The sequence below is a fragment of the Geotrypetes seraphini genome, chromosome 6, assembly GCF_902459505.1.
Source record: "Geotrypetes seraphini chromosome 6, aGeoSer1.1, whole genome shotgun sequence".
Lineage (NCBI taxonomy): Eukaryota > Metazoa > Chordata > Amphibia > Gymnophiona > Dermophiidae > Geotrypetes > Geotrypetes seraphini.
Genome location: NC_047089.1, coordinates 249,094,816 through 249,110,555, shown reverse-complemented (window position 1 = coordinate 249,110,555; position 15,740 = coordinate 249,094,816). Strand labels below are relative to the sequence as shown.

At 47.5% G+C, this 15,740-nt stretch overlaps 1 protein-coding gene across 13 annotated transcripts in view; it reads right to left on the bottom strand.

Moving 5' to 3' along the window:
- DDX3X (DEAD-box helicase 3 X-linked) overlaps nucleotides 1-15,740 on the bottom strand; it is a 215,681-nt gene that overhangs the window by 138,913 nt on the left and 61,028 nt on the right. The window lies entirely within an intron of this gene.

Genomic DNA, 15,740 nt, shown 5'->3' with positions numbered 1-15,740 from the left:
AAATTTTATGTATTTATGATAATAGAAAGAATTTCAAGTGTTCTGTAAAAGTTTTCAATGATGGAAAAATTATGTTCTTACCTGTTAATTTTCTTTCCCTTAGATGCAGCAGATGAATCCAGAGACCAATGGGATAGCTCACATCTACCAGCAGGCGGAGATAGAGAAACTGATTAACAGGTGGTCCTATTGGCTGGCACTCCGCCTGTCTCATCAGTAAAGCTCCTTGCCCAAGCACACGTAACCAGCAATAGGCATATCATGTAAAAAACTTCTTTCCCATAACAAATCTCAAAATGCAATAATACAGAAAACAACCTGCCATAATAACAAACTGCGAAAGTTGCAAAAGAAAAAACCGAGAGACAATATCCAGAAAGGGTGGGGCTCTGGATTCATCTGCTGCGTCTAAGGGAAAGAAAATTAACATGTAAGAACATAATTTTTCCTTCCCTAGCAACAGCAGCAGATGAATCCAGAGACCAATGGGATGTAGCAAAGCATTCCTCAATCTGGGTGGGAAGCAAACGTCGTCTCCGCAACAACCGAAGCACAAAACGCCCCTACGGCATGCGCCCCCACATCCAAGCAGAAATGGGGAGAGAAAGCACGCTCGGAAGACCAATTAGCCGCGAGACAAATCTCCTCCAAGGAAAAAAAAACTCTGGGCCAAGCCCAAGTAGCCATCGCTCCAGCGGAATGGTCATGAAGTTCTTTCGCCAACCGCTTCCCTGCCAGCAAGCAAGCATAAAGAATGTCCTCCTGGACCCATTGAGCGATGGAGGCTTCGGACGCCACCAAACGTTTGAGGCGTCCCTTGAAGAATGCAAAAAGTAGATATAAACAACTAAAAGTCGTAAGAAACCGAGCTCACAGAGAACGCAACGTACATATCAAAAAATGCAGTGAATAAAAGCACTGCTCCCAATTTCCCCTCCCAGGAAGAAGGAAGGAAAAGCGAGCATGACAAAAGAAAGGATGACACCCCCCTAGAAAGAAATAATGGTACCATCCGAACTGATACCCCATATTTCGGAAATCAGAAATAGGAATCCCCGTTGAACAAGGCCTGCAATATAGAAAACTGCAGAGCTGAAGCCATGGCCACAAGAAACCCCATGTTCAACGGCACAGCCCTTTAGAGTCCCAAAAGACAAGGATGAAATGAAGCCTTCGGTATACTGAGAAGAAGTACGTGAAGATTGTACTCCAAACCGGGCTTTCTAAGAGGCGCATGAATATACCGCACTCTGTTTAGGACCTGAACTACATGAAGCTGAGAAGTAAGCGAAGAGCAATATACCTAGCCCTTGTAACAAGCTAAGAATGGCACTAGAAGCTGAAGGGAATTGAATGCTAAGCCCTCGGCAATACACCTGTGCCAAAAAGGAACTCTGGAGTGGTTCAAACGTTAAGAAGCACCCAAGAAAGGAAAAACCTCCAAAAGGAAGCAGAAGCCACAGGAGAAGACGTCCGTAGCACCTGGATAAGAGAAGAAACAACCTGCTTCGCATAATCCTTACACGTCAGCCAAGATTTTCCAAAAAAACTAGGTCGTAATACTAAAGTAGTACAAATATCCATGTTGAACGGACCCTAGGCGAGCAAAGCCGGAGATACCAGGAAACTTCTTAGTCCGGCTGTTGAAAGACTCATCAAATCCGCAAAGTAAGGATGGCGCCGCCAATCCAGAGATTCTACAAATACTGTGCCTGGAAAGCGAGCTCGAGGTGGCAAATCCAAGCCATCGGAAAACACTGAAAAAGAGAATGCAGAAGCGAGAAAGGAGCCATGCAGCTACCCCCTCTAACTCCCACTCCCTGGGCCCGCCGAAGAAGCTAGGAAGCTTAGAATTGAGAGACGAGGCCATGAGGTCTAGGTCAAGCAGATCTCACTTCCATAAAAAGAGCTAGAACGCTTGAGCCACAAATCTCAATATCCAGGATGCAGAAGATTACACTATTACTAACATGCACACTTTCCAGAGCGTACACAGCGCTGTACACTGTAACATACAAGAAATGGGCTATGCTCAGATTCCGCGGAGAGAAAGTCTATCCAAACTCTTATCCTGTTCCATAAAAGGATCTGCCAACAGAAGACGAAGATGAGAGTCCACCCATTGAAGCAGAACAACTTCACCTGCCAATGAGTACAACACTTACTGCCCAAGCAGTAGAGAAATACCCCCATCCTAATACTGACCAAAAGGACCTTCAGCGGCAATCCGGAAGAATGATCTGAAGCTCCAGAAAGGTAGCCTGACCCTGCTCAAGAGCAGAAGAATGAACAAGTACTGAGTCGCCTCTGAAGACCAGACTCCAGGAGCTGAGGATGAAAGCCACGGAGCCCCCCAACCCGACAGCCCGGGATGGTCGGTGGTCATGAGATAGTCCAGCAAAGACCGAGGCATGCCTTGAAAAGAGAAATCGCGCGGAGCCACCAAATCATACAGAGTGATGCAGGAGGAGCATACCAAATAATTGGTGCCCTGAGATACCGGGAACCACCGGAACAAAAGCGACTGCTGTAGCGTAAGAAGGGGAAAGCAAGCCGAAGTCCCCAGTGGAGTCAGCAATATGGATCCCAGAAACTGTACAGAATCCCATACTCTTGGTCATGGTAAGCGAAGAAGAATACCAATCTGAGACCGAGACCCCACGCCCAAGTCTCCGGAAAGAAACACATGTCTCTCCTATATGAATAAAAAACATCACCCCGATATACCTATAAATAGTACAGGAGAAAAGAGTGCTATATCTAATTATTTGAATAAGAAGCCTAAAAATGGATTAAGAGATATTTGGAGCATTGAGATTAAGCATCAGATTAATGCATCTCAATGGCCACGTATTTGGTCTTGGAGAAAGCAATGTTACTTACCGTAACAGTTGTTATCCAGGGACAGCAGGCAGCTATTCTCACTAGTGGGTGATGTCATCAGACAGAGCCCCGGTACGGACGTCTCACAAGCACGTGTTGCTTGTAGAAACTTAAAGTTTCTAGATGCCCGCACCGCGCATGCGCCGGTGCCTTCCTACCTGGAGATCCGGGCGTGTCTCCTCAGTTCAGGTAGCTAGCCTGAGAAGCCAACCCAGGGGAGGTGGGTGGGACGTGAGAATAGCTGCCTGCTGTCCCTGGATAACAACTGTTACGGTAAGTAACATTGCTTTATCCCAGGACAAGCAGGCAGGTATTCTCACTAGTGGGTGACCTCCAAGCTAACCTCAGTGGGATGGAGGGGGAGTTGGCGACTTAAGAGAATAAATTTTTCAATACTGTTTGGCCAAACTGTCCATCCCGTCTGGAGAGGGTATCCAGACAATAATGTGAGGTGAATGTGTGAACCGAGGACCAGGTGGCAGCCTTGCAAATTTCCTCGATTGGTGTTGATCTGAGGAATGCTACTGATGCTGCCATTGCTCTGACCTTATGGGCTGTGACCTTACAAGGAAGTGATAATCCAGCCTGGGCATAGCAGAAAGAGATACAAGCCGCCATCCAATTAGAGATGGTGCGTTTTGATACGGGTCTTCCCAACTTGTTAGGGTCGAAGGAGACAAAAAGTTGAGGAGTGGTTCTGTGTGGCTTGGTGCGATCCAGGTAGAAAGCCAAGGCACGTTTACAGTCTAGAGTGTGAAGGGCCGATTCTCCATGGTGAGAATGAGGCTTAGGGAAGAATACTGGAAGTACAATGGATTGGTTGAGATGAAATTCGGAGACCACCTTAGGCAGGAATTTCGGGTGAGTGCGGAGGACCACCTTGTCATGGTGGAATACTGTGAATGGTGGGTCCGCCATCAATGCCTGGAGTTCGCTGACTCTGCGAGCGGACGTAAGGGCTACAAGGAAAAGCACTTTCCAGGTGAGATACTTCAGAGGGGCCCTGTTGAGTGGTTCAAACGGGGGCTTCATGAGGTGGGAAAGGACTACATTGAGGTCCCAAACTACTGGGGGTGGTTTGAGAGGAGGGTTAACATGGAAGAGTCCTTTCATAAATCTGGCGACCACCGGATGGGCCGAGAGGGGTTTCCCTTGTAGAGGCTGGTGGAACGCCGCAATAGCGCTCAGGTGGACTCGTATGGATGTGGACTTGAGCCCAGATTGAGATAGGTGTAGGAGATAGTCCAGCACGGAGGATAAGGAAGCTCGCTGAGGTTCCTTTGACTTAGAAACACACCATGAGGAGAATCTGGTCCATTTCTGGGAGTAGCATTGTCGCGTGGCGGGCTTCCTGGAAGCTTCCAAGACCTCCCTCACTTCTTGTGAGAATTGGTGAGGGGTTACATTGAGAGGAACCAAGCTGTCAGGTGGAGAGACTGCAGGTTGGGATGAAGTAGTGATCCTTGATGTTGAGTAAGTAGTGAAGGAAACACTGGAAGTGGTACTGGTTCCCTGCTGCTGAGTTGAAGTAGGAGGGAGAACCAAGGTTGTCTGGGCCACCGAGGAGCTATTAGAATCATGGTGGCCCGTTCGAGTTTCAGCTTGACCAGAGTCTTCTGGATCAGCGGGAATGGTGGGAACGCATATAGAAATCGTTTCCCCCAGTTCAGTAGAAAAGCATCTGCCTCGAGGCGATGAGGAGTGTAGATCCTGGAGCAAAACTGAGGCAGTTTGGCGTTGTGGGGAGCCGCAAAGAGGTCTATCTGAGGCGTCCCCCATTGCGTGAAGATTTGGTGAAGGGGGCTGGAATGGAGAGTCCATTCGTGCGGTTGTAGCAGACGGCTTAGTTTGTCTGCTAAGACGTTGTTCTCCCCCTGGATGTATACTGCTCTGAGTAGGGTGTTGTGGCGCACCGCCCAGTCCCAGACTCGTAGAGCTTCCTGGCAAAGGAGGGCCGAGCCCGTGCCTCCTTGCTTGTTGATATAATACATGGCGGCCTGATTGTCTGTGCGAATGAGGATTACCATGTCGTGGAGTAGGTGTTGGAAAGCTTGGAGCGCATTGAAGATGGCTCTGAGTTCCAGTAGATTGATTTGGTGTAGTCTTTCCGCACTGGTCCAGAATCCTTGGGTGCGGAGACCCTCCAGGTGGGCCCCCCATGCGTAGTTCGACGAATCGGTTGTGAGAACTTTCTGATGGGGGGGAGAGTGCATCAGCAAACCTCTGGATAGATTCGAAGAGGTCATCCACCAAAGTAGAGACTGCCGAAGAGCAGGTGTGACTAAGATGCGTTTGGATAGTGGATCGGACGTTTGATTCCACTGTGATGCCAGGGTCCACTGGGGGATCCTGAGGTGGAGTCTGGCAAAGGGTGTCACATGTACTGTGGAGGCCATATGGCCCAGGAGCACCATCAGTTGTCTCGCCGGTAGGGTTTGGCGAGTAGACACCGACTGGCTGAGATGAAGAAGAGACTCCATGCGTTGCCGAGGCAGGAATGCTCGGAGTCGGGTGGTGTCCAGGACCGCTCCGATGAAGGGGAGGGACTGGGTGGGTTGTAGATGAGACTTGGAGAAGTTGATCTCGAAGCCCAAATTCTGGAGGAAGTAGGTTGTAGCCAAGGCCGCCGAAGTGATCTCTGGGGCTGACGGGGCCTTGATGAGCCAGTCGTCGAGGTATGGGAATACCTGTAGACCCCTGTCCCGGAGTGCCGCGGCCACTACCACCAGGCACTTTGTGAAGACTCTGGGGGACGAAGATAGGCCGAATGGTAGCACTCGATACTGTAGGTGCAGATTTCCCACCCGAAATCTGAGGAACTTTCGGGAGGCCGGGTAAATGGGGATGTGAGTGTAGGCCTCCTTGAGATCCAGGGAGCATAACCAGTCGTTCTGCTCGAGGAGGGTGTATAGAGAAGCCAAAGTCAACATGCGAAACTTCTCTTTGACCAGGAACTTGTTGAGGGCCCGAAGGTCTAAAATGGGTCGCAGGTCGCCCGTTTTCTTCGGGACGAGGAAGTACCGGGAGTAAAACCCTCGGTTCAATTGGTCTGACGGGACCGGCTCGACAGCCCGAAGCTGAAGTAAGGTTTGGACTTCCTGAAGAAGAAGGGCGGTCTGCGTCGAGCTTGAAGGATACTCTCTTGGAGGATGGTCCGGGGGGGACCCGGTGGAATTGAAGAGAGTATCCTTCTCTTATGATGGTGAGGACCCATAGGTCCGTGGTTATGGCCTCCCATCGATGGTAAAAAAGATGGAGGCGGCCCCCTATGGGAGAGGCCGAGGTTATGCTCCCGGGGGGGGCCTCAAAAGGGCTGGGGAGCCTTAGGTACAGCCGGTGGCTGAGGTTTTTGCTGAGACTTCTGGGGAGGTTGTCTCTTCGCAGGCTGTCTCGCAGCAGGCGTTTGTCTGGGCATGTAACGCCGCTGGTAAATCAGGGGTGGCCTGGAAGGTCGAGACTGTTAAGGTTTGGGTTTGGGCCGCAGGATGGATTGAAAGGATTTTTCATGATCCGACAGCTTCTTGGTAACAGTTTCGATAGACTCATCGAACAGGTCGGCTCCAGCACATGGTACGTTGGCGAGTCTGTCCTGTAGGTTGGGATCCATATCGATAGTACGGAGCCATGCTAGGCGACGCATAGCTACCGCGCTTGCGGCGGCGCGTGCCGAGAGTTCGAATGCATCGAAGGAGGATTGCATCAGCTGGAGGCGTAATTGGGAGAGGAAGGCTACCACTTCCTCGAACTCGAATCGAGCTTGGTTGTCTATGAACGGAGTGAACTTGCGGAGCACCGGCAAGAAGAACTCCAGATAGGAAGAGAAAAAGAAGTTGTAGTTTAGCACCCGTGACGCCATCATGGAGTTTTGGTAGAATTTTCTACCAAATTTGTCCATCGTTCTCCCCTCTCGGCCCGGCGGTACAGAGGCGTAGACCTGGGAGGGATGAGAGCGTTTAAGGGAGGACTCGACCAGTAGGGATTGGTGGGAGAGTTGAGGGCCCTCGAACCCTTTATGGTGCACGATGCGGTATCGAGCATCGAGTTTGCTGGGGATCGCCGGTATGGAATACGGCGTTTCGAAGCACTGCATGAAGGTCTGGTCCAGTAATTTATGCAAGGGGAGCCGAAGCGACTCCGTTGGCGGGTTAGGTAAATGCATGGTGTCCAGATACTCTTTGGAGTATCGGGAGCCCGTGTCAAGGGTCACATCCAGATCCTCCGCCATTTGTCGGAGGAATGATGAGAAGGACAATTGTTCCGCCAGCGTCGGTCTGTGGGACGGGCTGGAGGAGGAGGAGGCCTCCAGGTCCGTGGACATCGGGGAGTGACAAGGAGAATCGGGCACCAGTGTCTCCTCGTACTCCGGGCCCCTCGGGGGGGACACCTCTGATGAGGAGTATCCCCTACGTTGCAGTTTTTTCTGCGGTGACACCTCCGAATGGCGTGAGGAGTGCCAGGATGAGTGTCTCGATCGGTGCCCGTCTCGGTGGCGGGACGGGGATCGGGATCGTCTGTGCATCGCATGGTCTCCCGAGGCCCCCAAGTGGATAGGGCTGGAAGCAGTGGATCGCAACTGGGTTTGCGATGCGGTTTCTTGCGATGCTACCCAAGTCTGGTAAGGAGTACGGAAGAACTCTTCCTGACTATGCCCAGGGCTTCGAGTATCGATCGGAGGTCTGGTCCCATGTTGGCGCGGAGGCGTAATGGGTTCTAATGGCGGCATATCGGTAAGCGAGGCTTGCCGCGTGGGCATCGCCGCCCTCCCCCGTTCGTCCTCGTCGGTTGTCGAGGTCGAACGGTGCGGGGGAGGGGGAGGGGGCGGACCGCCCCTTTGGACCGGTACCGGGAGGTCACCCTGTATGGCAGCGATGAGCCCGGGTCCGATGGTCTGCATGAGCTCAACGAATTGAGCTTCCAGCACGGACCGTAGCGAAGCCGATAAGGAGGGATCCGCACCGAAAGGGGGTCCTCCTGCACGGACATCGCGCTCCTTCGAGGCCGAGTGCTTCTGCTTAGTAGCTTTCGGCACTTTGATGACCATTGGTGGCACTGTGGAAGGAAGAGGTACCTGAACCGAGGAGACCGGGGCAGGCACCGACGTCGAGCTCGTGGATGGTGTCGGGGTGAGCGATGCCGGTTTCACCACACTCGATGCAGGAGTGGTCGATGCCGGTTTCGCCCGAACCGGGGAGGTATCAGATGAAGTGGAGGCTGAGGGATCCTTAGCTGCGTCCATCTTGAACATCGATTCCCACAATAGGCAACGCCGCTTGAATGAGCGTGCCGTAAGGGTAGAGCAAGGCCCGCACGATTTCGGGATGTGGTCAGGGCCCAAACACTGCAAACAGCGCCAGTGAGGGTCCGTGAGTGAAATCGCGCGTTGGCACTTGCTGCACTTTTTAAACCCGGTGATTGGCCGGGACATAGGCCGGAAAATCTCCGCCGCTAGGTCGAAGCCAGTGGGCCTGAGCCACGTGGCCGGCCCGTTCGACCCGCCGGAGGAAATAATCTTCTTTTTTTTTTTTTTTTTTACTGAAAAAGAAAAGAACTGTTAACTGTAATTAAAAGAAAACGAAAACGCGGACAAGGAAGGCAAATTTAACTGAATTCAGCTAGCGCATGAAGAAGTTGAACTTCTCAGCTCCGCGGAAAAGAAAGAACTGAGGAGACACGCCCGGATCTCCGGGTAGGAAGGCACCGGCGCATGCGCGGTGCGGGCATCTAGAAACTTTAAGTTTCTACAAGCAACACGTGCTTGTGAGACGTCCGTACCGGGGCTCTGTCTGATGACATCACCCACTAGTGAGAATACCTGCCTGCTTGTCCTGGGATAATTAAAGGTACGATGTCAGCATCTATTAGGCAAACATGGTTCTTTTTGTTGCATAGAGCATTCTGGACCCCTACTAGATTACAAAAATTAGATTGCTCTAAGTCTAATAGATGCTGGCATTGTAAAATTGAAGTTGGAACTTTAGACCATCTTTTATTTTATTGTCCATGTATTCAGGCATTTTGGGTATCAATCTGGGATCAAGTCAACATATTAATGGAGAGTCATGTGGCATTATCCTATGACACAGTGGTTTTTGGAATGTGTATGAGGGCCAAATGCCAAATATCTGCAGCAAACAATAAATTATTGATGATTCTTACTGGTGTGGGAATTCAGCAAATAACAACTAATTGGAAAGACTGTTCTAGACTGAATTGTAGTTTCTGGTGGAACTCAGTTTGTCATATGTACAAGATGGAAAGATTTCTTGCAGTACAAAGGGGGTATTTTAAAAGGTTTCAAGAGGTGTGGAGGCCATTAATTGATTATTATAATGATTAAGATTTATTCTTTTTCCTTAGGGGATAATTTATAGAAATGGGGTGGGGTGGGGGGGATAGGATAATTTAGTTAGCTAGCGGTATATTTCAACTGATTAATGGATATAAGAAACATGGTATATAGGTATGAATAGAAAAGGAAAGAGGGTAAATTTATTGGAAATATGTTGTTATGAAATATAAGGGGATATATGTACTATGATGAGATATATATTGTTGTGCATTACTTTATATAATAAAATGAATAAAGAGTTTGAGGAAGAAAGGGTGGGGGGGAGGGACAGATTTAATGTAAGATTAATTGTATTATGAAAGAGGGATGTACAAGTATGTATAAGTTTGGATGAAATATTTTGTTGATATGGGAAGGGATGGGAGGTGGATGGGGGTATTAAAACATGTATAATAATATTGTTTAAGAATGTCAAGTGAGTTATGTGAATTAATTGTAATAATATTGTACACTTGTTGAAAGAAATAAAAAGGAATAAAGATTAAAAAAAAAAAAAAAAAACAAAGATGTACGTGTAAAGAACTGAGGAAAAGATATCACCCTTTTCATGTCAGTCAAATGGCCCGACTGGAAGTCGTCCGAATCAAGCAGGCAGTCAAGAAGAAATTAGATGAATCGCCTGGTAGCGCCAAAACGGTACCACCGCCCACATCACCTAAAACGTTCATGAAGCCTTGGGTAGGCAAAATGGCATGTGCCAAAACCGAAAGCACCGCTCCAAGAGAGGCAGGCAAACCAAGTGCCGATTCGGAGTCCATAGAGAAAATGTAAATATACTCCCAGGTTGTCTGCAGAAATGTGTAACCCCGAGAAACTAATTCAGCAGAATGGGATCCAGCCTGCCCAATGCCCCCTATCTCGGGCACCATGCGGTAAGTGGAACAACGTCCCTTAGTTCCCGAAGAACTACAAGAACCGTCCTGAGGACCAGTAACACTGAAAAGGGAAACACAAAACATAGAGACTCACAAGAACTAACTGGAAAACCTGAGGAGAATGCAAAGATGCAAGCATCCTGAAAAATCTTCACAGCCCTCTGACCTGACATTATAGTGTCTTCTCCCTCATGAGAAAGCCTGAAGAGTCATTGGAAGAAGTCAAGATTCCCTCAGAATGAAGTGCAGAAGGTCAGGGAATGGCAGAATAAGACTGTAGGATCTGCAAGAAGATTCTCCTAGGAAAAATCAAGGTTCACAATGTAAAGAGGAATATACTGGAACCATGAAAACAGTACTAACCCCATGCAACATGAGCGAAATACGTATGTCCTTTAAAGTGAATACGTACTAGACTCAATCAAGATGCTGCATCTACCGCCCCGTGGAAAACAACAGCCTCCTTACAGGTATCAGACAAAGCTCACATCGTTAATGAGAGCTTCAGGGATGAGGCTAACAGCCACATAGTGCGTGATCCTCCATGGGTTTGATAGAATAGGTAACTGGCTCCTGGTTAAAAGGAGCTGTATAGCCTTTTCTGTCTGGTTGGGGGGCCCGTCTAGCATGTGCCATGAGAAAATGGTGACAGGAGAAACCAGCGGGATAAGCATGGAAATCTGAAGTCCAGGCCCCCTCAGAAATAGAGAAAGAGTCCTGGCCACAGGAATATGCGCAGTGTCATTATGCCCATAGAGACAGCCCGAACTTGGAAACTGCTTGTACTACCTTTAGGCATAAATATCCTGTGCCACTACTAGACACATGCAGCTCAGCACAGAGGCCCAAACAAGGACAGTTACCAATAGACAAAGACTCAATCTGCAGGGACCCCAAGAGAGACAATGAGATACCTGTGTGAAATACAGGGCACTATCTTACTGCTGATCTCACTGTGCCGTGAGTTGCCGTATGTCGCCCCAGTCCGGAGACAAACCGAGACTGGGTGACCTAGCACAGGTCAGAGTCTCTCTGGTAAACCCCTTGAGTGCTAACCCCAGAGTCCGATTAAACAAGCAGCTTCCTTCAAGGGAGTACAGCAGGAACACAGACATATAAAGCTGCCCAAGCTTGTCCCAAAGCTGGTGAAACACATACAACTTGTCTGAACCGGAAAGGAGAGAAGCCCCGGCATACCCTGACCAAAGTCAGCTGGAAACAAACTACCGGAACGCTGCAGCTCTCCCGCCATCGCCGGAGACCCGTGCGCACGCCTGATTCTCGCTGACACGTGGCCGCTGCATCAACGCTCCTAGAAACATAGTCGGATTCGAGCCCCGCAAAATTTATCCTGCCGCGGCTTGCATAGAAAGAAAATCAGACTCGGGGAATAACCAGAACAACGGCCCACAGCGCCGGAAAAAAACATATCCCATCTCATGCGCACTGCTATAAACCGGCACCTGCACAATCAGCTGCACATGGCTGTGACAAACACTGATGAAAGAGAGCCTCAGAATAAACAGGACTACTGCTGCACTGAAACCCAACAAAGAGAACAAGTACGAGCATGAAATCGCATCGCTACTGCTGCGCTGTAACCAACAAGGAAACAAAGCGCGTGCATGCAAAGGGCGGGAAGTCCCGGCTCCCTCCATGGATTTCTAGTCATAAAACTTAGCCTCAATAAAATATCCATACCTTAAATGTATGATGACCGAACCCACAGTACTAAGACTCCCAAACAGAACCTGAAGTTCAAACAACTGTAAAAGCCAGACATACTCACAGCTTGTTGTTAGGGCCGGTTGAAGCCAGTTTGCAGCAAAAGCATGGCAGAATGTAATAACTGTGGTCTCTTTTTTTTTTTTTTTTTTTACAGAGAAGGGAAAGAAGAAAAAATTTGAGACCCAGTCAGACCCTCTAGCAATGGAGGGAGGGTGAGGCAGGGACAAGGGGGGGGGCCCAAGTGTAACCTCTAAAGCCGGCACCATTCAGCCGGACACCCCTGTCTCACTGAAGAGAAAAATCTCAACAGGAGAAATAGCATTGCCAGCTCACTGAAGAGAAATCTCAACAGGAGAAACAGAATGACCGTCTCACTGAAGAGAAACCTCAACAGGAGAAAATAAAGTTCCAGCCACAGCCAGAATTCAGGAGCTAGTTGAATAGCGACCTTTTCCTGCTGGGAGATAGAGATTACTGATGAGACAGGAGGAGTGCCAGCCAATAAGACCACCTGTTAATCAGTTTCTCTATCTCCGCCTGCTGGTAGATGTGAGCTATCCCATTGGTCTCTGGATTCATCTGCTGCTGTTGCTAGGGAAGTAATTTTGTGCACTTGTTATAAGGTTTAAAATGAATAAAGAATTTAAAAAAAAAAAAAAAAGAAATGAGTGCAACTGAACCTCCTGCACTTAAACTTACATCAAGCAAAACCACTGTAAGCAAGTAGAAAGCAGTTGCTTATAGTACCTGTAACATGTGTTATTTGAGGACAGCAGGCAGATATTCACATGTGGGTGAAGTCATCCACAGAGTCTGGAAAGAGCAGTGCAAAAGTGTACTATCACTTTCAATTAAGTCTCAAGACTGCCTATAGGTGCATTCCCTCCAATGACCATTAGTTCAGCAAAAATAAAAATAATTTTAAAAAAAATAAGAGAGTTAAGAAGCCAACTAGGGGAAGTGGGAGGGTTGTGAGAATATTTATCTTCAATCCTCAGAACACCTGCTAGAGCATATTCTCACACATGGGACTCCCTAGCTTCCAGGACTCCCAGGATAAGGTTTGGAGGGAAGCTAGCATTTAAATAGAGAATACATTTTGTAGAACTGCTTGGACGAACAGACTACCCCATCTGAAATGGTTCTCCAAACAGTAGTGGTAAGTGATTGTATGCATGGAGGACCAGGTAGCTGCTTTACAGATGTCCTCACTAAAGAGGTTAGGTTTCTTCAGCTTGGAAAAGAGATGGCCAAGGAGAGAGGTATGATTAAAGTCTATAAAATCCTGAGTAGCTGGTAAGTCTGACTTTTGTGGAAAGCAAATTAATGGAAACACTTAAAAACAGAGAATGGAGAAGTTTCTGAAATCCTGTGGATTACAGGACCAGAAGCACCATGGATTCACTAAAGGTAGGTCTTTTCAGACAAACCTGATCAATTTCTTTGACTGTGTGACCAGAGAACTGGGTAGAGGATGTGCGCTGGATGTGTTGTATCTACAAAAACATCTAATAAATAAACTGAATGCCCTTGGATGGGTCCCAAAGTGATGAGCTGCGTCCAGAACTGGTTGAGTGGAAGGCGACAGAGGGTAGTGATCAATGGAGATCTCTCTGAGAAAAGGGATGTTTACCAGTGGTGTGCCTCAAGGTTCTGTTCTTTAATATTTTTATAAATAACATTGCTGAAGGGTTGGTTGTCGGGTAAGATTTGCCTTTTGTGACCGTACTGGTCTGGAGAATGAAATGGTGTACGATGCTTGCGTTTCTTTGAACACTTAGGAGAAATATGCTTTGATTTGCGAAAACATTTGCTCAATTGAGGTTGTCTAGGAGAAGAATGGTGTCTCGACGAACTGGAACAATGACTGGAGGCACGATGCTTTGATGCATATCTGAACGATGACTGGTGCTGAGAACCAGAAGAATGCATTGATGACAGTGATGGTAACCACTATCCTTCAAAATAATGTCATAGACCAATAGCCCTACTGGATATGGGTTAATTTAGGACGCTGTGGTCGGTACTGTTTTATGTTCATTTGAATTAAAGTTCTTCTGGATTAGTATCGCAGGTTCTTTAGAAGGGGAGAAAAGACCTCAAGCGCCCACAGGTGCTTATAATTAGAACTTGTCTTTGATAAGTCAGCTGATAGCAGGCTATCACCGGTCAAAAAATCCTTATTTTTTAACTTTAATGTTTTCTGTGATTTTTTACTTTAACTCACTATTTCATGTGTCAGTGCATAACTTTAGGAATTCAAACATCCACTAAAGAAACCCTTAACCCTAGTTGGTTATACTTAGCTTGGGATGGTGCTGGTACCGGCAGAGTCGGTATTGAGGTAAATATTTTAAATATATCCCCATACTCCACACGAAAGAAAGCTTCAAACAGCTCTCTTAAAGTGGACACTGGTACCTGTGGCTTCGATGCTGGTACCATTGGTGTCGTGACTCATTCTGAAGTGGATGATTCAGATGTCAATGCACCTCTGGATTTGGAAATGTTGCATAAGGGGTTTTTGCTTGGTTGACATGACTGTACTCAATGCCTTAGTGGCCTGCAACCCCACCTGAGAAGCTGGTGATTTTCGCTGGCTTACCAGAAGGAGCAAGAGGCTGCAATGCCTGGGTCAATGCCGGTGCATCTGAGGATGGTCAGTGCCTTCGATGCCGATGACTTGGATATTGATGGATGTATAAATTCCTCCCCTTCCATGCCAGCACCGAACAATTGCTGTTGTTGAAGGCAGCCGCATTTTATAGTGCGTTTAAGAGTGGAACAACGAACGCAAGTGTCAATGTGATGTTCCTGTCCGAGGCACTGAATGCACCAGCTGTGAGAGTCGGTCACAGAATTGTCCTTTGGCACCTGCTGCACTTCTTAAACCCTGTTAACGACGAGACGACAGAAAAACCACCTCAGCCAAATCAAAAACGAAAAGCTGAGGCGAGAACGGAGGCCACGAAGCGGATATGAAAAAAAAAAAAAAAGAATAGTAAATAAACACGCAAGCGGAAAGACAAGGCAAGAGAATGAAAGTTCAAAAATGTAATATTTATATGAGATTTATGATTATATTTGTGGGAAGGGTGGGTGGGGAGGGAATTAATTTATGTATTTAAGATAATAGAAAGACATTCAAGTGATGTGTATAAAATTATGATGTAATATTGTGCACTTGTTATAAGATGAAAAATGAATAAAGATTTTAGGAAAAAAGAAAGTTCAAAAATGCAACTTCTTAGCTCCACGGAAACTAAGAACTAAGAAGCCACGTGCTTACGTCGGGCAGAAGGCACTTGCACATGGGCAATGTGGTCAGTCGCACACTTTCTAAAGTGCTTAAAGTGCCGGTGCACTTTTGCAGCTGTCCGTACCAGGGCTCCGAGAATGATGCCACCCACATGAGAATATGCTGCCTGCTTGTCCTGGGATAAATAAATAAATAAATAAAAAAGGAAACTAGTGTAAATAAGAGTCTGGGAAGAATAGAAACCTGGACCCATGTGAGAAGGATAAAACAGGCAAGAACTGGTTACTTGCCAAAAAAGTGCCAGGCAAAAAAGGATGCGAGGAAGAAACTACAAACAGCATGCTTCCCAGTGGCACATGGGAACATGCACACATGTGTACCGATGGTCCCTAAGGCTTCTAGAACACTGGGGAGTATCTCTACCAAGGGCTGCATCTCATGACATTACTCAGACTTGAAAATATACTGTCCTGCTTGTCTTGAAAAAAACCAAAAATAGTTCAGTATCTCTGCCTCCACATGCAGAGTAGACTCAACCCATTGGTCTGACCTGCTTAGCAAGATGAAATGGAATTCACTTTATGAAAACTTTTTTGCAGTTCACAAATTAGCAGTATAACTACACAAAACAACTATGTACTAGTAC